Below are 27,908 nucleotides of genomic sequence, written 5' to 3'. Positions count from 1 at the left end.
GTTTGGATAGCTGCTGTTATTTCTCGTTTCAAATCATCAATGGTGGCTGGGAGAGGTGGCCAAAACACCATATCCTTAACATACCCCCATAAGAAAAAATCGCAGGGGGTAAGATCAGGGCTTCTTGGAGGCCAGTGATGAAGTGCTCTGTCACGGGCTGCCTGGCGGCCGATCCATCGCCTCGGGTAGTTGACGTTCAGGTAGTTACGGACAGATAAGTGCCAATGTGGTGGCGCTCCATCCTGCTGAAATATGAATTGTTGTGCTTCTTGTTCGGGCTGAGGGAACAGCCAATTGTCTAACATCTCCAGACACTGTAGTCCAGTTACAGTAGCACCTTCGAAGAAAAAGGGACCAAGAACTTTATTGGCTGAAATGGCACATAAAACGTTCACCTTAGGCGAGTCACGTTCATACTGAGTTGTTTCCCGCGGATTCTCAGTGCCCCATATACAGACATTGTTACGGTTCACTTTCCCGTTAGTGTGGAAAGTTGCTTCATCACTAAACACAATCTTTGAAACGAAAGATTCATCTGTTTCCATTTGAGCAAGGATAAAATCACAGAAATCCATTCTTTTAATCTTATCAGCTGCATACAGTGCTTGAACCAATTTCAGACGACAAGGTTTCATAACTAACCTTTTTCGTAGGACTCTCCATACAGTTGATTGTGGAATTTGCAGCTCTCTGCTAGCTCTGCGATTCGATTTTCCTGGGCTGCGAACAAATGCTTGCTGGATGCGTGCTACATTTTCATCACTCGTCCTCGGCCGTCCAGAACTTTTCCCTTTGCACAAACACCCATTCTCTGTAAACTGTTTATACCAACGTTTAATACACCACCTATCAGGAGGTTTAACACCATACTTCGTTCGAAATGCACGCTGAACAACTGTCGTCGATTCACTTCTGCCGTACTCAATAACACAAAAAGCTTTCTGTTGAGCGGTCGCCATCTTAGCATCAACTGACGCTGACGTCTAGTCAACAGCGCCTCAAGCGAACAAATGTACAACTAAATGAAACTTTATAGCTCCCTTAATTCGCCGACAGATAGTGCTTAGCTCTGCCTTTTGTCGTTGCAGAGTTTTAAATTCCTAAAGTTGTGGTATTCTTTTTGAATCACCCTGTACATTTCGGTAGTCAACGCTAAGTGACACATGAGGTGGTAAGAAGAGAGATGCCACTGGACTGTATACGACTGCAAACGACTGATTTAGAATGATGAATCATGACATGCCCTGTGACAGTCCGATGGGAGAGTTTAGGTTCTGTGAATCCCTGGCGAAGGTTTCCTTCCAAAATGTACAGTGTAGAAAAGTGAAGTATGGAAGAGGATGGACGTGTGCGGGTATCGAGACAACCATGGATCCTGCATGTCAGTACATGACTGTTCATGCTGGTGGGTGCTCTATAATGGTGTGGGGCGTATGCAGTTGGAGTGATATGGGACCCCTGATACGTCTACATATGACTCTGACAGGTGACACGTAAGTAAGTATACTGTTTGATCACCTACATCCATTCATGTCCATTGTGCATTTCGACGGACTTGGGCAAATCCACCTGGGCAATGCGACACCCCACACGTCCGGAATTGTTACAGAGTGTCTCTAGGAACACTCTTCTGAGTTTAAACACTTCTGCTGGCCACTAAACTCCCCAGACACGAACATTATTGAGCATATCCTGGATGCCTTGTAACGTGTTGTTCAAAAAGATCTCCACCTTCCTTCCTCTCACGGATTTATGTACAACTTTACAGGATTCATAGAGTCAGTTCCCTCCAGCACTACTTCAGACATTAGTTGAGTTCAAGCCACATCGTGTTGCGGCACTTCTGCGTTGCGGGGCCCTACAACACATTAGGCAGGTGTACCAGTTTCTTTGGCTCCTCAGTGTATTGCGGTAAAACAGAGGTTTAGAAACCAGACTTTAAGATGTAAAACAGTTCTAGGATTAACTGTGAAGTCTGACTAAGTTTTGTTGTTCGTGAACTACATTACGAAGATCCGTTCGCTGCGTTACTCAGTGTCAGTCATCCGTGTCTCTATTTTCTTCTTCAATTTTCAGACCTACCCCAGTGTTCTTCCTATTTGATGTTGTGTTGATAAAGCCAGAGTCACCAGACAAGAAATCCTGGTCGTTCAGCAACAGCACTTCAAAATTCCACTATGTATTTAATTTCAACATTTGTGTCTTTCAACTCGCTCTGGTCACACCTCCCAAATGTCCAACGTGTGGTGTCACCGCCAGACACCACACTTGCTAGGTGGTAGCTTTTAAATCGGCCGCGGTCCGCTAGTATACGTCGGACCCGCCACTGCCAGTGATTGCAGACCGAGCGCCGCCACACGGCAGGTCTAGTGACACGTCCTAGCAATCGCCCCAGTTGTACAGCCGACGTTGCTAGCCATGGTTCACTGAGAATTACGCTCTCATTTGCCGAGACGATAGTTAGCATAGCCTTCAGCTACAGTTGCTACGACCTAGCAAGGCACCGTATTCAATTGCTTTAATACTTCTATATCATCAAGAGCAATGTTCTACAAATGTGGATTAAAGTTAAGTATTCCAGAAGCTACGTACTTTTCTTTATAGCATTCATTACGTATCCTGTTTCAGACCTCACGCCAGCCTGCGTGAGCTGATAGCGTGCATCTCGGCCTCCTCTAAAAACAGTGTTGGCAATTCTGCCGACACTTCACAACGTTTTTGCGATTTCTTCGGTTTTTCCCTGCAGTAATCACAAAGCCAAGACCCAGCACAGGAGTGCTAGTACTCGTATTTATGTTAAGTCTGCAGATGAGGAGGCTGCAGAAGGTATGATGAAATAAAACAAACTTTCAGTACGTTAATGAAGGTCACAATTGATATGTGCTATGGAACTAATTCTACGACAGTGGAAAGAAGGAAAGAAAAATTAATATTAGATGATGGAAAGGGGGAAACGGGTGAAAGGGTGAGCAGAGTGTTAGAATATTGCACAAAGCACAATTTATTCACTCCGAATCCGTAGGCAAGGAACAGTCTAGAGCGGCAGGGGTTGTGAAACTTCCCTTTCTTTATAGCGTTATTGCCATCGGACAGTGTAACGTCTGTAGTTTCGCTTGCTTTTACTTGTTTCACAATACCTAGAAAACAAGCCTATGTTGGTTATTGTCACAGGACCAGAACAGTGAATCTTGCAGCTTATTGCCCACTAAAAAGGCTGCTACCCTCTACAGGAATCATAAATCTGGCCTCTCGACACGTACTCCTCCGATGCGGTTGCATCAAGGATACGGTTATCAGTATTATTGCGGCAATGGAATGCAGTTAGTACATTGATACACGGTATATTATGTATGGTACGTGGAAATAAGTGGTGGGATAAGTTTTTTGCATCATGATTTTGTTTAATTCTGTACTATCCACGATATGCTATCCGTTAATTTGTTTCTTTGTGCTCTCACATTTGCAGTTGCACTATTGCGATTACTTTGCATATGTCATGTTTTGCATCTGCAATAAGTGCTTACTGCGACAAACCAGCTATTCTTTTAATTCAGAATTATCGTGTTTGGATCATTTGCCGACCTGGCATGTCTCAGGAGGGTATTTTCGATAGTGACGTTAAAGTTTCGTCGCGGTCAGCACTGAATTATATGGCATTCAAGCACAATGTTGTTTTATTTAGCTGTACACAGTTCCAAATTAGAGACAACAGCGTCAAAATCACGCAACTTTGTGTTGCTGAATGTTGCTATGATTATGTGGAACGTGGTTGATATGAAGATTCAACCCATTTTAAAATGACATCACAAACAATATGTTATACCTAATATCGAATTATTTTCCACGGGGGGCAACGAGAAAAATGTTAATTAAGGTTACACGGCAGTGCCGCAATTCCGTAGCTTTTAATAGCTTTCTGCGTAAAAGTGACGGGAAAATAGTATGAAGCTGTTGTCCTTGTAATCGCCAGCGCAGTTGGATTAAGTTCCAAGAAAGGCTCGGAATAAAAAGTTTTCTCGGTACAGAGTCCGCAAGCGAGGAACGGTACGAAGTTAGAACGAAATGCAGGAGTTGTGAAACTTGCTTCTCGTGATACATTAAATGCCGACAGTCAGAGAACTGCTGTCTCAGTATCGGAAATGAAGCTGATTTTCACAACTTCGGTACGAATCTCATCAGTCCTAACAGTACACTACGCATTTCTGAAACCTGATTTAATCGCATCACAGCCTTATGCCACCCATCTCATCGGCGCACTGCTGTCGTCCTATGATTATTCTTCTCGGTATACTAACTGAAATCATCATCTTCACTTTAGGCGTTAAGTCTTGATTGTTTCGCCATTTACAGTATCCTTCGCTTCCTCAGTTTTTCGTGAATTCTTTTTCCAACTGTATTGAATTTTGTCATCTGGAGTGGTAATCTTCCACCACCCATTCTTTCGAGGTGTTTGTTACGATTTCTCCATTTTCTCGTATTTTGTTGTGCGTATGAACACATTCATTTCTCCTCTGACTTCCAAATTTCAAAACCTGTCAGCTATTGGGCATCCTTTTACTACTCTTAGGAATCCCATTTGTTTATATGTACCTCTCTCGGCATTTATTTATGAAGTGATTCACTTCTGTAAGCGAAAATTTCAATCTTGTTTGTTTTCTCATTTTATTTTTCAAATAATTTTTTGTTCCATATCCAAATTCCCAAAATTAGCTAATTTTCGGTACATCTATCGATAAAATAAAACCTTTATATGGTCTCTGTTGTCCATCTGCCTTTCGGTCTGTCTGTTCGTTTGTGAAAACTCGTCTCTCTCAGGAGGGGTGGACGTGTCAAGTTGAAATTAATGTGAAGTACCAAATTCTCAGATTTATTGGCGGCGTAAAAAAGTTCAAGCTCCTAAGTCAATTCAGTCGTAAGATACGCCCATTTACGTCATATTCTTTATGCTTGCCAACTCACTCGTCAAAACCTGCAGCTCAGCCATCTGTATACACAATAATTAAGTATTTACAGAAACCTCAGATAGCGAAGCAAATCCTGCTTTCATCTGTTAGGTTTTTTTTCTTTATATTTCGCCACACTCTGTTGTGACACCGCAGTCCAAATAAATGCTTGACTGTTCTACAGTAGTGGTAACGAGTATAAAGGCAGGGTTCCACGAAGGTAATAGGTCAATGTCGAAAGCATGCATGTCTCGAATTGCAATATGAAAGTAGTAGGTACTTATAATACATAAAAAATGATGAAATTACAAATTTTCTTTCATAATATCAGTAACAAAATAAGGTGTTTCCATTTCCTGGATGGAAATTGGTATAAATATACTCACTGTCCTGCTGTGTTATTACATTGTTACTTCCGTTCTCCCTAATAACCCCTCAGATTCCCTTCCATTGTAATAAACATGACTTTCAAATATTCCACAAAGGTTTTCCATGGGGTTCGAATCCGGGCTACGTGCGGGCCAAGGCGAAACATCGATATCTTATCTCCAAACCACTTATTTTTTCTAGCAGAACGATGCACAAATGCAATGTCTTGTTGGATTGTTAAACTTTCGCCCCCTTACTCTTCATACGTTCTAATCAATTCTGTTTCTAGTATCTCTGAGAACACGGAATTCCTTCTAGAGTTCACCGAAGCAATGCGTCAATTAACATTCGCGTAGAAGGCTGCCTAAATCGTAACACTTGCACCACCAAAATGTCTCCTCATTCTTACCTGCTGCTCTTCCCTCTGATCGTGACAACAATATTGAAATCCATCCTGTCCATATAAAGTCAACTTCTTCTCATCACTGAACTTTACTTTACCCCATTATGAAGTCCATGACATATGTTTCTCAGCTAATTACACTAAATCCTGTCTAAGTTTGGAAATTAATGGGTATTTCTGCAGTGTGTGTCATGTGACAAAATTTGTCGTACACGTCTACAGTTACTGACAACTGTAAATCAGCAAAAAGTTGAGAAGAATAATGGTTTGTGGCCCTTGATTTTCGCACGGGGCCGACTGCCTTTATACCGCGTTCCACAATCTGCCACCTGAATCGTTTATGTCTTGTTACATACTGTGGCGTGTTATGCTATCCGCCGTAAGAATATGATTTACACCGTGCAACGTCTAGTTTCCTGCGAAACGCCGTGGATCAGAACTTCCTAATGTCGGTTTAGAACCTGGCACAGGTCTCAAAGTCATGGCAGAAAAAAGGAAATGTTTCGTATTGTACAAAAGCGCGTTGTAAAACAGTGTTTGAAACAACTAAACAGGACCAAAGGGAGCGTCCCATGTGATTTAGTATAGTCTGTGGAATACGATCATTCGCCTACAGAATAGGTAATCAAACTTTGAAGTGCCCTTGCAGTGCCTGTATATTTAATAGGATCGTACCATAACAGGCTGCAGCAGTAGCAGCAGCAGTTTGAGGTGTAAATTCGGTGAGGGGCAGGGTATACCGTAAGGAATGTTTGGATAGCTGCACGCCACGCTATTCTGGGGAGCATTGTAAAATATCTCGCTCCGCGCTGGACCACACAGCAGTTATGCGTCATTGCACAAGCCTCGGTGACTAGATGCATTCTAAATCGGATGAGCTTTTATAGTTCGTAATTTTTCTCTGGTGGGAGGGGGGGGGTAGAGTAAATAAAGATGATAGCATGTTGGGCTGATTGATTTGAATGGACATGGATCTGCTTTGCGTTGTAGTATCTGTATCTAGTTTGAAGACGTACCACATTGCGTGCATTTCCACCGAATGGTCAAAACATAGTCCTGTTGCAGTAAATCAGGTCGTTCTGTTTCTACATGGGTTGCAGAAGGTGGTGGATATGTCTTTCTCCGACTTCTGCTCAGTTTCGACTTAAATTGGAACCATCACATGCGGAAAAGTGTAGAAATGAGAGCAGTTGCAAGATGCGTACAGGGTGATTAAAACCGTTTTGACTGTATTTTACTGTAGCAACTAGGTTCGGGAAAGGTGACTCGTTTCGAGATATGAGAGTGCCAGAAATTTGGTTGAGTAGTGGTTGTAATCATTAAAGGGATCGTCAATAGGATCCAACCCAGGTATGTGCTTGAATGGAAAGACCCGATTCGAAATCATGGACATCATTACGAGCTGTTAGCGCAACACTAGACATCTGAGAAGCTAGTATACATTTTCTTACGACCTCAATCAGCACATCATCTACTACTACTGCTTGTGTTCCTTCTCAATCAGTCATCACCTGTAACTCAGAGGAACCTCTGATATGGTTCGAGACAGAATGCGCTACAAATACTATAGAATTATCTAGCTGGGGCAGTGTGAGGGAACTGCAAATACCGCTTACATACCACGTTCCTTAGCCGAAACACTTTCAAAATGCGGTAATTTTATAACGAGGTTGCATCGTGGGCTACGTGTTGATCGGATAATACACATTCCTACGATCACCATCACTGTATTTGTCGAGAAAAAAAAATCTCATTCAGAGGTAATGTCATACCACGATTCGTAAAGTGGGTATAGCTTTTAATATGGACACTTGTGTGCACCTGTAGAAGCAAGACCGCTTGTGACAGTAATATGCAGTAGTTGTTGGGATCAGTTTTTTTTTAACATCTGGTCGATTACGTCTCTTTCCAAGACACAGTGGTAGCACCGACAAGAAAAACCTAAGAGACACGTCCACCCATCGTTGATTTTCGGTCAGTATTATTTCGTTTCGTAGCGATCAGCTACTGACGAAGTAATATACTTAGTAGTAGGGGATGCATCATATGCTCGCATTTTAGCATCAGGTTTATAAAGTATGTGTTTTTGCAACGTAAATGAATATGTCCTGTTGTAAGGAGGGTATGGATTTGACTTGGAGTACTATGATAGCAAAGGGAAAAGTCATAAGAAAGGTAGTGATATTTCTATTTGAAGAGCCATTGCCGACAGCAGGGTGTAGTTCTGATACTTCGCTCATTGTCGAATGCTGTTCAATTGCAACAGCGATCATAACATTTAATTGTAAGTACACTCCTGGAAATGGAAAAAAGAACACATTGACACCGGTGTGTCAGACCCACCATACTTGCTCCGGACACTGCGAGAGGGCTGTACAAGCAATGATCACACGCACGGCACAGCGGACACACCAGGAACCGCGGTGTTGGCCGTCGAATGGCGATAGCTGCGCAGCATTTGTGCACCGCCGCCGTCAGTGTCAGCCAGTTTGCCGTGGCATACGGAGCTCCATCGCAGTCTTTAACACTGGTAGCATGCCGCGACAGCGTGGACGTGAACCGTATGTGCAGTTGACGGACTTTGAGCGAGGGCGTATAGTGGGCATGCGGGAGGCCGGGTGGACGTACCGCCGAATTGCTCAACACGTGGGGCGTGAGGTCTCCACGGTACATCGATGTTGTCGCCAGTGGTCGGCGGAAGGTGCACGTGCCCGTCGACCTGGGACCGGACCGCAGCGACGCACGGATGCACACCAAGACCGTAGGATCCTACGCAGTGCCGTAGGGGATCGCACCGCCACTTCCCAGCAAATTAGGGACACTTTTGCTCCTGGGGTATCGGCGAGGACCATTCGCAACCGTCTCCATGAAGCTGGGCTACGGTCCCGCACACCGTTAGGCCGTCTTCCGCTCACGCCCCAACATCGTGCAGCCCGCCTCCAGTGGTGTCGCGACAGGCGTGAATGGAGGGACGAATGGAGACGTGTCGTCTTCAGCGATGAGAGTCGCTTCTACCTTGGTGCCAATGATGGTCGTATGCATGTTTGGCGCCGTGCAGGTGAGCGCCACAATCAGGACTGCATACGACCGAGGCACACAGGGCCAACACCCGGCATCATGGTGTAGGGAGCGATCTCCTACACTGGCCGTACACCACTGGTGATCGTCGAGGGGACACTGAATAGTGCACGGTACATCCAAACCGTCATCGAACCCATCGTTCTACCATTCCTAGACCGGCAAGGGAACTTGCTGTTCCAACAGGACAATGCACGTCCGCATGTATCCCGTGCCACCCAACGTGCTCTAGAAGGTGTAAGTCAACTACCCTGGCCAGCAAGATCTCCGGATCTGTCCCCCATTGAGCATGTTTGGGACTGGATGAAGCGTCGTCTCACGCGGTCTGCACGTCCAGCACGAACGCTGGTCCAACTGAGGCGCCAGGTGGAAATGGCATGGCAAGCCGTTCCACAGGACTACATCCAGCATCTCTACGATCATCTCCATGGGAGAATAGCGGCCTGCATTGCTGCGAAAGGTGGATATACACTGTACTAGTGCCGACATTTTGCATGCTCTGTTGCCTGTGTCTATGAGCCTGTGGTTCTGTCAGTGTGATCATGTGATTTATCTGACCCCAGGAATGTGTCAATAAAGTTTCCCCTTCCTGGGACGATGAATTCACGGTGTTCTTATTTCAATTTCCAGGAGTGTATAATGATAAAACATATGTGTGACTGGTTTTCTAGAAGGATGCATGGCCTGTGGTGGGAATGATTCATGTTTCCCGTTAAATGCAGCAGCCGTCCGAATGCAGAGGCATGTTGGAGTGTAGGAATGTATCTGAGTTAACTTTGGCGTCCTCTAGATGACCGAATAGCGAACTAACACTTAGTATGTGTTGGGTGACTTTCTTGATCAAGTGGAAATTTGAGAATATTGTGTATGGAAGTGCGTTTGCTCTGGATCGTTATTCTCTCCCATTTAAACTGTTCAGTTGACTGCTTCTGCACATTTCGCGCCGTTATTTATTTAAGTGAAGATCGGTTGTGGTGTGTGCATCTAGCATGTGAAAGACACGTTTGCCTGTTCTCTAGACATCGGAAAGACCTTAGTTGAGTTTGTAAATTATAGGAATGATTTGGAATCTGGTACATCAACGACATCGGTATTCGAGAGTGGAAATATCAGTTTCCTCTATTTGTTTGTAGTACTCAGTGGTTTACAGCATGCTGCATCTCGCTAAAGTTTGGTGTTTGTAGAGAAACAATTTCGAGGCTATATCTTGGGAATTATGTTGCGCTAGCGCTCTGTTGGATGCTTCCTAGTGCCTGATATCTAGAAGTACCGCAAATATGGTATAATATTATGGAGGCCCTTTCGAAAAAATACGTGTTCTTATAATCCCCGAGTCTGGATACGTGCGCAGAAAAGCGAGCAAGCAAGGAAGCAGGTTTGGAGCAGAAACAGTAATGCGTTTGTGCCAAGGGGAAACGATCCCGAATTAGTAGAACAGTTCTGAGAGCGACTTCGGCCCCCTGAGGTGCTGTAGGCACCCATCGGTCGTAGATGCCCTAGTGCTCAGAGGAGTATTCACGGTATATGTATGAATGATGTAATAGGGATGATTTTGTATGGCAGAGGATATGAATTGTATGTTTACTACATCGACACAGTATGCGGTGATATTGCGAGGTGCCAGGGCAAGCAGTGTATTTAACACTAAATTCTTCTAGAATCTCCATATGTAAATGATGCTCTAAGCCCCCCCCCCCCACCCCCAATTCTAACTCCGACTTTTGCTGTTGCACATGGATTAAAAAATATACGCAAACTGACTGTAATCAACCCTGCAAGTGGAGCAGAAAAGAGTTTGGCACCTGCAATAATTTAATTTGATAAATAAGTTAAATAAAGAAGGTTTCATTAACGTAGTGAGAAATGATGGGTTGCTCTACCGATTAACAGAATGAAAATTCTGTCCAAAATAACAATATGATTTATTAAGACTAAATACAAAATAATAAACAAAAACACATGAAACATTTATAATACATCAAATTGGCTCAAATTGGATACTCAAACAAACGCTATGAAGGTGAAGTTGTCCCTAAACTAGATTGTGAGGTTTAAGACGAAGTGGTATGTGGAGCCAATTCCTTGCCACTCAAATCTTAAGAGAGACACACAGCTAACCCAACATTAATTGCTGCTACTCAAGACAGAACAAAGTTAGAAAAAGATGAACAGGCGCGCTATGCTGAGCTCTGATTATCACCTAGGAAAATCCCTATCTGCCGGTGCTGCGGACATACATTACCAAACTGTCTTCTTAACTGCCAGAACACGATCTGGCGTACCGGAGGCGATGGCTGGTTGCTTCGACATCCTCGACCGAAAGGCGAGAGCCGACTACCTAGAGCACCCGTACAGGCTGAACACACAACATTCCCGCCCCCACGACAGTGGCCGTGGTTAAACGTTCCAATCAGCAACTCGAAAACCGGCGTAAAATTCCACTCTATTGCCGGAGCACTACCAGTCCACCAATGGAGATTCTTGGCGCCAATTTCTGCGCTGATTTTGCTACGTCACGGAGCTATGCCCTGAGCAAGCCAATCACAGTTACTATTTTGCAGAAAGCGCGGGAATTTTCCCGCCACAACTGCCTGGGTACACAAGTCATTCCCACGCCTCGCTGGTAGCCCGCCAGAAAGTGTTTTCGCTAAGTTTCTGCGAAGGAACGGAACCTCTAGCCCAGCCGCTACTTCAGACACCTCCGGGCGTGTCTTTTGACAATGTCGGCGTCTGCAAAGCATTCACTCGACTTCCTCACACCTGCCGGCTTAACCCTTTCCAGATCACCAGAGCTCGCCTGTCACCGGTCCACCCGGGTGACGAGAGACGCTGCGTGGGAAGTCCGCGTGTGAAGGAATAGCGACTTTTCACTGCATGCAATTAGAGAGGAAAATCGTAAGATAGAAATATGAGAGGGGGCTCATGCCACCTCTCAGTATATTGCTGGGTTGGAAACCATTTTCGAAGACTAATATTCAAGCTCCTGTCCTCGGTGGGAGACCAGTGTAAAGGAGTAAGAATCTTTCCATATTTGACGATATGTATGACACTTTGCGAGGTTTAGTTGTCGTTGTAATATGTTGATCAGCGTAAAATAGCTTATTGCCACGGAAAATCCCATCTGCAGAAAGAAAGAAAAGGTGGATGGTGCTTCGATACCGGCGGCATCAGTAATTCGGCAGGTAAATTCGATAAGAGCCAATCATAATGATAGATTCATTCACATCCTTGTGCTGGGATATATGAGACTCTACATTGTAGAGGGAACGTTTGTTTGTGTTGAAAGCAGGATGGGTAGCCCGTGATGGACTGGTTACCACGTTAGGTCCGCGAGGAAGACTGCGTTCGGCGTTATCTTCGTAAACAGTTTCTGTTAGGGCAAGAATTTCCGTGCATACAAGCTGAGACATCAAGAAAGCGAGCGTTAACTGTTTCTGGGACACTATACAGTTCCTGAGAGATCGACTTGGCTGCTATTTTTTACAAAGCAATGTGATGTAAGAATAACACTGAGAACCTTTTAGATGGCGAGTCGCCATGTGGACGTTTCGCGTCGAGGCATCAGTTACACTGGGAGTGGGTACGCACGGCTGGACGCAGCTCATACAGGGTGTTTCAAAACTGACCGGTATATTTGAAACGGCAATAAAAACTAAACGAGCAGCGATAGAAATACACCGTTTGTTGCAATATGCTTGGGACAACAGTACATTTTCAGGCGGACAAACTTTCGAAATTACAGTAGTTACAATTTTCAACAACAGATGGCGCTGCAAGTGATGTGAAAGATATAGAACACAACGCAGTCTGTGGTGCGCCATTCTGTACGTCTTTCTGCTGTAAGCGTGTGCTGTTCACAACGTGCAAGTGTGCTGTAGACAACATGGTTTATTCCTTAGAACAGAGGATTTTTCTGGTGTTGGAATTCCACCGCCTAGAACACAGTGTTGTTGCAACAAGACGAAGTTTTCAACGGAGGTTTAATGTAACCAAAGGACCGAAAAGCGATACAATAAAGGATCTGTTTGAAAAATTTCAACGGACTGGGAACGTGACGGATGAACGTGCCGGAAAGGTAGGGCGACCGCGTACGGCAACCACAGAGGGCAACGCGCAGCTAGTGCAGCAGGTGATCTGACAGCGGCCTCGGGTTTCCGTTCGCCGTGTTGCAGCTGCGGTCCAAATGACGCCAACGTCCACGTATCGTCTCATGCGCCAGAGTTTACACCTCTACCTGTACAAAATTCAAACGCGGCAAACCCTCAGCACCGCTACCATTGCTGCACGAGAGACATTCGCTAACGATATAGTGCACAGGATTGATGACGGCGATATGCATGTGGGCAGCATTTGGTTTACTGACGAAGCTTATTTTTACCTGGACGGCTTCCTCAATAAACATAACTGGCGCATATGGGGAACCGAAGAGCCCCATGTTGCAGTCCCATCGTCCCTGCATCCTCAAAAAGTACTGGTCTGGGCCGCCATTTCTTCCAAAGGAATCATTGGCCCATTTTTCAGATCCGAAACGATTACTGCATCACGCTATCTGGACATTCTTCGTGAATTTGTGGCGGTACAAACTGCCTTAGACGACACTGCGAACACCTCGTGGTTTATGCAAGATGGTCCCCGGCCACATCACACGGCCGACGTGTTTAATTTCCTGAATGAATATTTCGATGATCGTGTGATTCCTTGGGCTATCCGAAACATACAGGAGGCGGCGTGGATTGGCCTCCCTATTCGCCAGACATGAACCCCTGTGACTTCTTTCTGTGGGGACACTTGAAAGACCAGGTGTACCGCCAGAATCCAGAAACAATTGAACAGCTGAAGCAGTACATCTCATCTGCATGTGAAGCCATTCCGCCAGACACGTTGTCAAAGGTTTCGGGTAATTTCATTCAGAGACTACGCCATATTATTGCTACGCATGGTGGATATGTGTAAAATATCGTACTATAGAGTTTCCCAGACCGCAGCGCCATCTGTTGTTGAAAATTGTAACTGCTGTAATTTCGAAAGTTTGTCTGCCTGAAAATGTACTGTTGTCCCAAGCATATTGCAACAAACGGTGTATTTCTATCGCTGCTCGTTTAGTTTTTATTGCCGTTTCAAATATACCGGTCATTTTTGAAGCACCCTGTATTAGGGGAAAGCAGTCTGTGCTATTCTGTCATCAATGGTAAAGTCAACTGCTTCCTGGAAGTGGCTAGCATATGAGCCTGGCATGTGCACGCTTTGGAGTTCTGTAATGTTAGTATAACTGTGACTGTATACTAGAAAACAGAGACAACTTTCACCTGCCTCCGGCAGTGGCCCGTGGGTGTGTGTGCACTTGGAGCATCAGCACCGGTGTCTAGGTGAACATGTATTTTGATAGGAATTTCTCAGGTGTCAAGTATGACAGGGATGTTGCCACCCCATGCCTGAGGGCACCTGTGTGTGATTTGACAGCTGACGACCGTCTCACTCCCGGGGGTTGCCGCTATGCTGGCCAGTGGACACGGTGTGGGGGGGCGGGCGTTGATTGTGTGTCTGTTGCATTATTTTGGGAGCAGGCCTGTAGGCTGTGCTCTGCGCTATCTGGACAGTTTACGAGTTGATTTCATGTCTGCACATCTGTGTACTGCATCATTTAGGAGCAGTTTGCAGCTCTGTACTGAAATTATTTCGGAAAATTAGTAGTTGTTTGCATGTCTGCAGGCTGTCTATTGTGTCCCCAAGCACATCAGGGCTAGTGTTTTGTGTCGGTGTGATAAATATAGTCCATCCCTAAATAAAATGTTCCAAAGTAAGTAGTGTGCGCTCTTTCCTTACTCTCCCCAGCAGCCCAGTGCAGGCTCAGTCATTTTCGCGGAGTTTTCCCCCTACAGACCACCATCTTGGCATACGTCACAGGAGGGATGACAGCACCATCTGGTGGCAGTACTGTGTACTGGGTCACTTGGGCTCTAGATCTCGTGGTGGAGAGACTGCCTGCAAAATAAAAGCTGTGGTCATCTTTGTTCTTCTGGCAACAGCTTTTACGAAAAGATTATGTAATATCAGTATGACCTTATTGTAAAGTTGTTTTTGTAATGACATTCAGTCTGTAGATGAGGTTTAACCCTCGAAACATGTCGCTAAATATATAAATAAAACAATAGTTGACAAAGTTTGTGACTGGTAGCTGTAATTTTAAAAAAAAAAAACCTTTACATATTTCTTGAGACAGCCACGGTCTAAAAATAGTCAAAATGGCTTCAAATTCTAATTCACTGAAGCTGCCGTGCGATCTTACCACAGCTGTGAGCAGACATGGTGACTGCAAAGTGTAGGTGGAGGTAACCAGAGTTCTGACTGCTACCAATCTCGTTGAAGTTATTGCGTTCACGACTCTCCGTTTAAGAAGACTACCCCGGAAGTCCTCTGTCCGCTCAGTCAAGACACTGCCCCAAACGTGTAAATGTTGAGTTCCCAGCATCTGCTCTGCGCGTAATTTCGTGCTAAGATCTTTGTCCACCAACGACATGATTTCTTCTAGCTTCGGCCAACTGTATTTTTACTTCTACTCCCACCATGAATTGCGAAAAAAGCCCTCAGTTCGGTATCAGTCGGCCTGCTGTATACTGACAATTCTGGGCCTTGGATCTCCATCGTGAACGCACGCTTTTAGTCAGCCAATGACCTGTTGTTTCGCATGGAAAAATACGGATACTGCACTCTGTTTTTTCACAAGTTCCAGGACGTTCCATAGTGCCTGTGGGTAGAAAATTCCTGATATCCCACTGTTGTGACGTCCGTCGGTCTCCTCTGCATCTGGTGGTATAAAACGACACACAGAACATGTTTCGCACTTTCTTTCAGACCAGGGGAAAATACAGGCTTCCATAGAAATGAGGATCAATCCTGTGAAGCTTATAAAGCGGGCCATGTTTACATGTGAGAGCTGCACAGTGAAACTAGGTCGCTCGTTTGCTGGGAAGATTATCTGTGGTGACGTATAATGGGAGGCGAGATTACCAGTATTGTCCCTTAGCTGGTGAAAGCGCGACATGGCGCTACACCGGCATGCATTCTGCCCAGCACACCCACAGTCCTGCGAACGCTCCTCTGCCCGGGGATTGGCTGAGCCGCTATCTGCGTTAATTGTTCTCTCTGCTCGTCAGATTCTGCCTTTCATAGGCAGATTTAAACCTCTATGTAAGCCCATATTGTTAATTAGAGAAGAAGAAGGAGGTGATTTGACCCTACAGTCACTGTTATTACTCTCATATTATGTCAGAGAAAAATTCGATCTATCTGAACGCGTTTTGTAGAATTATTCATTGCATTTGCATATTAGAAAGAGGAAAATGGAGAGGAGCATATCTTCGAAAGTCTGACGCTTTCTAAAATGTCTTGTTCAGTTACTTGTCCTAGATAGTTGAACTCGCTAGTTCTGTCAGTTTTTTCGTATACAGTTTTCATTATGTTGCCTTAATGTTTCTCATAAATTTGGTTTTCTCAAGAAGATTTGTAAGCCAGCTTTTTCAGCTTGTTCTTAAGCAATTCTATTTGTCTACCGGGTATTTACATTTAGTAATCCGCAATTTCTGAATAGTTTACATCTACATCTACATCTACATTTATACTCCGCAAGCCACCCTTCCACAAATTAAACTCTCTGTCCTGTCCGGCGGGTATAACAGGGGACCTCAGTAGCGCTTCCGTAATACCCGCGTGTTTATCTAAACCACCGGTACCAAATCTAGCAGCACGCCTCTAAATTTCTCGGGTACAGTCCTTTAATCTGGCGCAGTGGGTATCCCAGTCACTCGAGCAGCATTCTAGAATGGGTCGCTTAACTGTCCTTTAGGTGGTCTCTTTTTATAGATGAGCAACACTTTCCTAGAATAATCTAAATGAACGGAAATCGACCATTCGCCTTCCATACAACCGTCACTTCGTGCACGTTACATTTCGTGTCGCTCTTACATCGTTACGCCTAGATATTTAGTTGACATGGCTGCGCCCAGCGGCACACTGGGGTGACAAAAGTCACACAGTGCCTCCTGCTACAGTGTCACGCCTCCTTTTCCTCGCGCAGCGCAGCAACTCGACGCGACACCGACTCTACAAGTCCTTGGAGGTCCCCTACAGAAAAACTGAGCCATCCTGCCTTCGTCGCTGTCCATAATTGTGGTAGGTGTTGGTGCTGCAGGATTCTGTGCACGAACTGTCCTCTCTATTATGTCCCATAAATATTCGATGGGATTCATGTCGCGCGACCGTGTGGCCAAATCATTCGTTCGAATTGTTCGGAATGTTCTTCAAACCAGTTGTTGACGACTGTGGCCGGTGACATGGATTGTCATCCACGAAACTTATATTGCCTCGCGGTCTTAGGCGTCGGAGGTTTGAGTCCTCCCTCAGCATGGGTGTGTGTGTTGTCCTTAGCGTAAGTTTATTTAAATTAGATTAAGTAGTGCGTAAGCTTAGGGTACGATGACCTCAGCAGTTTGGTCCCATAATACGTACCACAAATTTCCTAACCTTCTATTCTCTTTGGGAACATTCCATCCGTGAATAGACGCAAATGGTCTCGAAGAAGCCGAACATAACCAGAACCCAGTCCATTCCACGCAAACACAGCTAACACCATTATGGAGCCACTACCACCTAGCACAGAGCCATCTAGACAACTTGCGTCCACGCCTTCGTGAAGTCTGCGCCACACTCCTCGGACCCTATCATCAGCTCTTTGCAACTAAAAAAAAAAAAAAAAATTGGTTCAAATGGCTCTGAGCACTATGGGACTTAACATCTATGGTCATCAGTCCCCTAGAACTTAGAACTACTTAAACCGAACTAACCTAAGGACATCACACAACATCCAGTCATCACGAGGCAGAGAAAATCCCTGACCCCGCCGGGAATCGAACCAGGGCGCGGGAAGCGAGAACGCTACCGCACGACCACGAGCTGCAGACTCTGACTGGACTCCTCTGACTAGCCCATATTCTTCTAGTCGTCCAGGGACCAACCGATATGGTTACGATCTGAGAAGATGCAGATGACGCTGTCGTTTATCGACTAATAAAATCATCAGAAGATCAAAACAAACTGCAAAACGATTTAGAAAATATATCTGAATGGTGCGAAAAGTGGCAGTTGATCCTAAATAACGAAAAGTGTGAGGTCATCCATATGAGTGCTAAAAGGAACTCGTTAAACTTAGGTTACACGATAAATCCGTAAATACAACTAAATACCTAGTTATTACAATTACGAATAACTTAAATTAGAGGGAACATGTAGAAAATCTGGTGGGGAAGGCTAACCAAAGACTGCGTTTTATTAGCGCGACACTTACAAAATATAACAAACCTACTAAGAAGACTGCCAATACTACGCTTGTCCGTCCTCTTTTAGAATACTGCTGCGCGGTGTGGGATCCTTACCAGATAGGACTGACGGAGTACATCCAAAAATTTCAAAGAAAGGCACCACGTTTGTATTATCGCGAAATATGGGACAGACTGTCACAGAAATGATACAGGATTTGGGATGGACATCATTAAAAGAAAGGCGTTTTTCGTTGCGACGGAATCTTCTCAAGAAACTCCAATCACCAACTTTCTCCCCCGAATACGAAAATATTTTGTTGACACCTACCTACATAGGGGGGAACGATCACCACGATATAATCAAGGAAATCAGAGCTCATACGGAAAGATGTAGGTCATCATTCTTTCCGCGCGTTATACGAGATTGGAATAATAGAGAATTGTGAAGGTGTTTCGCTGAACCCTCTGCCAGCCACTTGAATGTGATTTGCAGAGTATCCATGTAGATGTCGATGTAGAAGAAGCGCTGTAGGTGATTTCGTGCTGTCAGGCAGTCTCGTCGATCGTCTACTGTCACAGCCCATTAAGGGGCTCCGGAAAGGCTCAAAATCATGAAAAGTTCAATTTTTACTTTTTTGCGTTTTCTGAATCTGCAGACAATTACCTTTTAATAGATATATAATTTATTCAATTCCGAAGACTACAACTATTTTTAAATTTTTTTTGAAATGTGTTCCACATGGGCGTGACCCACTGTGGCGCTGTTAAACTGCTGCCAAATGGTGTTATTGTTAACGTCCGTGTTCATCAGGTACATTTTAGTGATGTGAGATAAAGTATGTGTTGTGGCTAACCTATTTTCAGAGACTTAGCAGCACCTGAACTGTTTAAAAAGTGTATTCACGGAAAAACTCAAAACCCCAATGAAAGTGTAAATAGTGTTATATGGTCGAGAATCCCCAAGACTGTATTTGTTGGAATAGAAACACTTCACTTTGGTGTGTATGAAGCTGTTGCGACTTTCAGTGATGGCAACATTGTAAGGTGCAAGGCATTTAGAAATACGGGAATGAAGATAGGTTCTAACATGGTACGAGCGATGCTTGCTTTAGACAAGGAACGCCTTCGGGCTGCAGACAGGGCTGTAAAGAGTCTAGAAATACAAGCAAGAGTAAACAGCAGGAGGAACAAGAGGAAGCTAGAGGAGGAGTTTGCAGAGGATGAAGATAATCCATCCTATGGACCTGGAATGCACTAAAAAGTTAATCCAATCTTTGTCGCTCGATTCCCAAAACTTTTATTTTCTCATACTAATTACATGTTTTCTATGGATCTTCCAAACATATTTGTTTCAAACTTCCAGTAAATGTTACACAGTACCTTCTCCATAATTTAATACAGCCTTTTTCCAAAAAACTGTATATTTTTGAATATATAAATAAAAAATTGCAAAACAATGTTGTGAATTTTCATTACAATTGAAAAAAATCATCTTTAATAACTGAACTAAAATTTTGTAAAATCCCTGTGTTAAGTTGTAGCCCATATTCCAATAAATAATCTGAAAAGAGTTCAACTTCCTACCTCAAATACTTTGTGAGGAAAGATGAAATTTATAAGCGTTATTTTAACATTGCAAGTATTGGGCGTTCCGGAGCCCCTTAATGAAAAATTTCACCACACTGTCCTGACGGACACGTTTCTCGTACGTCCAGTATCGATATCTGCCGATACTTCACGCAGTATTGTTCGTCTGTTAGCACTGACAACTCTACGCGGCGCCACTGGTTTCGGTAGTTAAGTGAATGCTGTCGGCCACTGCATTGTCCATGGTGGGAGGTAATGCCTGAAATTTGGTACACTCTTGACACTGTGGGTCTTGGAATATTGAATTCCCTAACTACAATCCTGGAAATGGAAAAAAGAACACCGTGAATTCATTGTCCCAGGAAGGGGAAACTTTATTGACACATTCCTGGGGTCAGATACATCACATGATCACACTGACAGAACCACAGGAACATAGACACAGGCAACAGAGCATGCACAATGTCGGCACTAGTACAGTGTATATCCACCTTTCGCAGCAATGCAGGCTGCTATTCTCGCATGGAGACGAGCGTAGAGATGCTGGAAGTAGTCCTGTGGAACGGCTTGCCATGCCATTTCCACCTGGTGCCTCAGTTGGACCAGCGTCCGTGCTGGACGTGCAGACCGCGTGATACGACGCTTCATCCAGTCCCAAACATGCTCAATGGGGGACAGATCCGGAGATCTTGCTGGCCAGGGTAGTTGACTTACACCTTCTACAGCACGTTGGGTGGCACGGGATACATGCGGACGTGCATTGTCCTGTTCGAACAGCAAGTTCCCTTGCCGGTCTAGGAATGGTAGAACGATGGGTTCGATGACGGTTTGGATGTACCGTGCACTATTCAGTGTCCCCTCGACGATGACCAGTGGTGTACGGCCAGTGTAGGAGATCGCTCCCCACACCATGATGCCGGGTGTTGGCCCTGTGTGCCTCGGTCGTATGCAGTCCTGATTGTGGCGCTCACCTGCACGGCGCCAAACACGCATACGACCATCATTGGCACCAAGGCAGAAGCGACTCTCATCGCTGAAGACGACACGTCTCCATTCGTCCCACCATTCACGCCTGTCGCGACACCACTGGAGGCGGGCTGCACAATGTTGGGGCGTGAGCGGAAGACGGCCTAACGGTGTGCGGGACCGTAGCCCAGCTTCATGGAGACGGTTGCGAATGGTCCTCGCCGATACCCCAGGAGCAACAGTGTCCCTAATTTGCTGGGAAGTGGTGGTGCGGTCCCCTAAGGCACTGCGTAGGATCCTACGGTCTTGACGTGCATCCGTGCGTCGCTGCGGTCGGGTCCCAGGTCGACGGGCACGTGCACCTTCCGCCGACCACTGGCGACAACATCGATGTACTGTGGAGACCTCACGCCCCACGTGTTGAGCAATTCGGCGGTACGTCCACCCGGCGTCCCGCATGCCCACTATACGCCCTCGCTCAAAGTCCGTCAACTGCACATACGGTTCACGTCCACGCTGTCGCGGCATGCTACCAGTGTTAAAGACTGCGATGGAGCTCCGTATGCCACGGCCAACTGGCTGACACTGACGGCGGCGGTGCACAAATGCTGCGCAGCTAGCGCCATTCGACGGCCAACACCGCGGTTCCTGGTGTGTCCGCTGTGCCGTGCGTGTGATCATTGCTTGTACAGCCCTCTCGCAGTGTCCGGAGCAAGTATGGTGGGTCTGACACACCGGTGTCAATGTGTTCTTTTTTCCATTTCCAGGAGTGTATATTGTAACTTGATATTTACAGGTTGCCTTATGATTGTCATTTTAAATCTGTTAAAAAAAAAAAAAAAAAAAAAAATTCCAATATTTGAAAAAAAAAATTATTTTTCTCATCAGTTACCCATTGGCAACTACTTCCATGCTCACATAGTGTTTAAATGTCTTAATGTTCTTGATGAATCGCTAGTAAATAAAGTAAATTCTTAAGAAAAGGTTTTGAAAGTAAATTCACGGTTCACTGTTACTGATCACAAAATTTAGAAATTCTGACCAGTCTGTAGTGTATGGTCCAACAGTCACTCGGGGACGACACTTTACGGTACTCTACAGCGTCATCAGAAAACAGTGGCAAATTACCGGTCACCTCAGACTGTTTTAGCGTATGAACAAGAGCGATCCTGCCACATTTGCCTGCGGCACTGAAGACGATACCGTTGTGTCTGATGAACACTCGCCGTCGAGGTGAACGTAATGGGCCTTCATCCAATGAGGCAGCTCTACGCACTCCTCCCCAATACCGTCTCACCCCTCTATCACTTGGATCCCGGCTTGATTCGCAGAACGGCTGCGTTCAGTGTTGGCAGGAGGCGATACTGTCCCACGTACCTCATTATGTTCGAAGTCTGAGCACGTTTCTCTCCTCAAATAGAAGCGCAGGCGAGTGCTATCGGATGGCAGTTCTGCGGATGAGCTCTGTCCCACAAAGTTGATTACCCCTATTGTTTATTCCTGTGTAAATGAACCCTGCATGCCGGCTTTTCGGAACTTGTCGAGTTCTCGGTAAACACGTCACGGCAGCCGCTCGCCCCTCTGTGTACGCTGCACGCTGCGGCGAACAGAGGACATAAGTGAGAGGTAATGAGTGAGGAAGGAGACACAGACAAGCAAGTGGGCGTCATTAGCGGTTCTGAGAAGCGCCTTGAGCCCTCGGGGGGCGTGGTCTGGCGCCGGCGACGTGCGCTGCGGGCGGGGAAAGCGGCCAGTGACTCTGGGAAGATTCCACGCGTGCTTGTTTGTACTCAAGCGATTCCCCAGGAAATTACCCCGAAGCAACAACACTCAGCTGAGAGTTGAGCAACTTCCGTGTACACGTAACAAACTCTTCTGACACCCCTCCCCTTTCCCCATCAACCCTCCAGCAAGGACCTTGTCTAGCTGGAGTGGCCATACCATAGGTGCAACTACAATACACAGATAGCTGTGGAGAGACCACACTAACACATGGCTCCTGAAGAGGGGCTGCTGCCCTTTCAGTAATTGGATGTGTAGCAGTCTGGATGATTCAGTGGTCTGGCCTTGAAACAATGCCAACGTGGCCTTGCTGTGCAGGTACTGCGAATGGCTGAAAGTGATGGGAAAATGTAGCCATTTCTTCCCTCTAGGCCTTGTAGTTCTACTGTACGACTCAATGATGAATCGTCCTCCTGGCCTAAATATTGAGGAGGTAATTGAGTCCTCCAATCGGATCACCAAATGCAGGCTATTCTGGAGACAGTCGTCAACGGGAATAACGAAACGCGGTTTCGGGTACGGAGCATGGAATGTTGGATACTTTAATTGAGTAGGTGAGTTACAGAGTTAAAAAAGGAAGCAAATTAGATGTATTCAATCATCAGAGACAATGGGTTTCCTCTTAGCAAGACGTGGAATTCAGTATTATCTCGCATCAAAACTGAACGTTCTTCGGTGCGGCCTTGATTGCGATATATCGTTGCCAGCAGTGTTTCACTAAGGGCGGCGCCACCTCCCTGTCTTGGAAGGCAGTAACCGTGATGGGCGGCGCGTGCGCCGTGTACTGAACGGTGGCCTATATAAGACGTCGATTTGCAACCTGGCGTCAGTTCTCAGCGGAACTCGAAGCAGCATTTTCCTGAAGATGGTGACCAGTTGGATCGCCGAAATATCGAGTTGATTCTAGGATCCGGCAGCAAACCCGAACGGACTTTCAAGACTTATTACGCCGGAAAAGCCTACGTTATCACATTGATGTATTCAGAATTAGTGAAGTGTCATGGCAGGAAGAACAGGACTTCTGGTCAGGTCAGTACAGGGTTATCAAAATGAAATCCAATAGGCGTAATAACGAATAAAAAAGTAGAAATTGGGTAAACTGCGGTTCTAGGCACTACAGCCTGGAACTGCGCGACCGCTACGGTCGCTGGTTCGAATCCTGCCTCGGGCATGGATGTGTGTGATGACCTTAGGTTGGTTAGGTTTAAGTAATTCTAAGTTCTAGTGGACTGATGACCTCATATGGTAAGTCCCATAGTGCTCAGAGCCATTTTTTGGGTAAGCTGTTATGAACAACATACTCAACTAATTGTTGCAGCCAAAAGAGAAATGACGCAGACGTTCAGCACAGTGGTAAAACTTTATTTATTGGCCAGCTATCTCTGCAGATGAAGAAGGGGCTGAAAGACTGCACGATGACATCAAGCAAATTATTTAGAGAGTTAAAGGAGAAGAAAATTTACTTGTGGCGCTTGACTGGAATTCATCAGTAGAAATAGGAAATGAAGGAACAATAGTAGGAGAACATGGACTGGAGGGAAGCAATGGTATTTGGTACAATATTGGGCATTTGGAGAAGAAGGTTACTGAAAGAAATTTCAGTCAATAAAAGAAATGCCTGGTTTAAAGATTGCCAGCCCAATTCACTTGTCATTTCTTCTGTTTCGCAATAATACACAACGGGGTGCCCTTCTTCGAAAGTTTTCAGTCCTATCTGATAAGAATCGCACGTTACTCAAAAATACTCAATGAGAGAAGGATTAAGCTTTGTGTAGTGTAGTATCTCAGTTTCATTTGGCGTTATTTTATTACCGCTAGCACTAGGTTTAAGAAGCATGAACGAGGGTTTTATACATACAGGAGATCTAGGGACAATGGAAGGTTTCAGGTAAGTGTAATGTAAGGTACTATAGTGTAGAATCTCAGTTTAACTTTACGCCTGCAGCGTAGCAAAATTCACATCCATAAGTAATTTGATATGTAGAGGAAATATTTAATTTACTTTCCGTATGCTATTTGTCTCCCTCTTTACGAGGATAGAGACGACACCAGATGCAGTTAGTTCAAGTTCGTCAGAAAGAAACAGCAGCTAATGTAAACAGCTTTCCCTTTAATTGTTACCCCCTATTACATGTGACATAATAATGTGGCGTGTCTATTTTGTATAATTTCATAAAGGGATCAGAGCGCGTATTTGCCATGTAATAAATACCTGCAACGCTAAAGAAATTGCACGTACGTGCCTTTGTGTCCCGCTAGTGAAAATAGGCTTTTATGTTCCCAGAATCTGCACACAGAGGACCAAAAGTAAAGGAAATGTTGCACAACATTCCCTTGTCATGAAAAGACATAATACGGTTAAATGTTAAAATATTTAATGTGGGACTCAAGGTGAAAGTACAAACAGTCCTTTCAAAACAGATAACATAAAATCTGCGAAAAGAAGAGAGGATGTTATAAAAGTGGGACCGTGACAAGACCTGTATCCTTGAGTAATTTATGATAATAATTGTTAGTTATTTGTGTTTTAAATATACTACTGTTTGTCAAATAACTAATCGAGTTTGCAAATTTTTGTTACACTGACTATATAGAGCCAGATGAGGACCATAGAAAAAATATCTGTATGTAAAAATTACAAGAACGAAAATACCTTGCCTGAATTTACAACACAAGTTGCAAAAAATTACATTTTTATCTTGAATTTTGCAGCATAAAATTCTGCGATGACTCAGAACTGTGGAAGTTTCATTCTACTTACATTAGTAAATAGCAACACCTTTACCATGCAGATTTTTGTTAACTGTAGCAACTTCGATTTTTTAGTAAATTTAAGTAGGTTATTCAGGGTATTTAACATATATGTTCCCTTGTTGGACATAGCGATACAAGACTGTTTCAGTAATTTGATCAGTCGCTGTTGTACACAATTAGCACTTGGGGCAAGCTTAATTCCATTCCGGCTAAATAAATGTGTAATATACTGTAAAGTGATAATTTGAAATTTTTGTGGTCTAACATGCATATTAATTGCAACATGGTTTGTCCAAGTCGGATGATGAGGACTCATCAGCTTCTGAACCAAAAGTTATGCTTCAACCCAAAATTGAACATATTGCGAAGAAAAAATGACAGATACGTTCGTCGCGTTAGAGTCGATTGTAGGTGACTGGGTCCAGCTTGAAGCCATGTTACAAAACAGTTAATTCGGGTCTTCTTGTTGACAAATGGATACTCTATATGCTGAGAGGTATGTCAATAGGTTTATAAATATTTTGGTTTTGATTATTTCATCATTTCACTTTAATCTGGTTGACTGTGACAAAATTAGTCAGGTAAGCGCGTAATGTACTATACTTCTCATTACGGATAGAACTTTTATGCCGACAGACATAGTCGGGTGCCCTGTCGCTTACTTTAAAAGTTCACATTGTGTTCCACATCATACAGGCACGCACGTTTTATCTGTACTGCCCGTGGAGGTACTTGAAGCTTAGTACCTGCAGCTTACTTTATTTTGGATGACATGGTTCGTTGTGCGAGGTTCGTGGATTGAAGAAACAGTGGAAGTAGGTGATGAACTTGTGAATGATCACAAATGCAATCGAATTCATCACTAGCCAGGTAACTTGTATACACGTTTCCATCATATCATACATACAATTGTTAAGCTTCAACTACTTGTCTGGTAAAACCATGTGAGTGTTGGCAGTTTAGTCGGAATGGGCATGCTGTGTTTACATAACTACAGTCAAAGTTAAGCAGAAAAGTTACTACTGGAATTGAGTTTTTAACTCTCCTCTCAGCGACGAATGACGAAGTGATATGAAAATATGCTGAACCATCTGTTTTACTGGCAACTGTCGATATTCGATGCACTTTTAATGGTTAAAAAGTAATTTCAGACTAATCTGCTTCATAAAATACGCAACCCTTGTCGAAACGCTTCCATCCAAAACTAATGATTAACAGTACTAAATTTCACATTTGAGTTAGTTGCGTTGATAGCATTTGACGTTTAATTTTGCAATCACTTGTGCTTCTTTTTTGAATAAACTACGGTAAACAAGCAAGTACATGTTCTTGAACTCTTAACTGAGACCAGTGTTTCATCTGTTACGATTTAATGTGAATTATATGATTTGTTACGTTTACACAACAATAATAGACATGTAACAAGTCGTAACATAAAAGCAGACCCACTTTCATGTTGTCAACACACCATATCATTCCATGTTGCTGTTCTCAAGTCGTCCTAAATGCCTGATGTCAAAACTGTACCACGAATAATGTATCCAGATGAAACAATGGTGCCAAATGCTGCACTGCTGCTGGTTGTTCTGGATGGCATCCCAACAGCTACTCTGCGAATGTTAGGGTAATGGAGAAGTTATCCAACAAAAAGCAAATTGAGCGCACTAATAATTGGCACTGATAAAAGAGAACTGTAATATTGTTAAAATGTTGTACAAACTAAAAGTCTGGAATATTAAAAAACATTACAGTTTAACCTTAATTTAACTCTTAAAATAAATTGTAACCACAGTATCTGAAATAGGTGTATTTAAATGTCACTGAAAATGAAGTATGCACTCTCAGACAATATGTACAATTTGCGTCTTCCTATGTATTTACGATGTTCATTCTTATTTATGATAGTTTTGAAAAGAAACCTGATTATAAACAAACTAATTATTACACAAAAATTATTTTGCTCAGTATCCATAGAATGACGTGCAAGACAAAATATTTTCATTTGTGTATGTCAAACATTTTAACAAACCTATGAGAAACTATCACTTGCATGTACTGTAAGTGCTTTATTTTACAAGTAAGCGAATATCGCCTGTTGTCTCCTCTTTTATTACAGACATTGAGGTATTTTCTTTGTATATGTGAAAAACAAGGTTTCAAAACCTCATGTTTTCTAATCAAAAGACTGAATAATAACTTTCACTGACAGCAGGCCATAAAGAAAGATTTAATTCGTACATAATATGACACTGATTTGATCAAATATGATGTGTAGAGCAGGATTTAATTTACTCTGTTCATTTGCCTTCCTTTTCACGAAGACGGATGGGACACCAGAGCAAGTTAGATCACGTTCATCATCAGGAAGAAACAAACGCTATTTAAGTTAGCTCTGCCATTAATTTTTATCCACAATTAAATGTGGCAAAATTAGTAGCATACAATATAATTCCTATAATTTCGTAAAAAAGTGCATGAACAGTGTTAGATATATTTCGAATGTAATGAAATGTAAAAGTTGAAAGAAATTCTACTTTTGTGTCTTATGTGCTTTACTAACAAAATTAGATTCTTTAGTTCCCAGAATCCAGCCCACAGAGAACCAACAGAAAAAGGGGTATTTTGTAATAGTCCTTATTCCATGGTAAGAGGTGACGTGGTTGTTAGAATATGGAATATCGTCTCAGTTATGCATCTGGATTCGTGATTTCC

Source organism: Schistocerca cancellata, chromosome 7 (assembly GCF_023864275.1).
Source record: "Schistocerca cancellata isolate TAMUIC-IGC-003103 chromosome 7, iqSchCanc2.1, whole genome shotgun sequence".
NCBI classification, from domain to species: domain Eukaryota; kingdom Metazoa; phylum Arthropoda; class Insecta; order Orthoptera; family Acrididae; genus Schistocerca; species Schistocerca cancellata.
Note: the sequence above shows the minus strand (reverse complement) of the source record.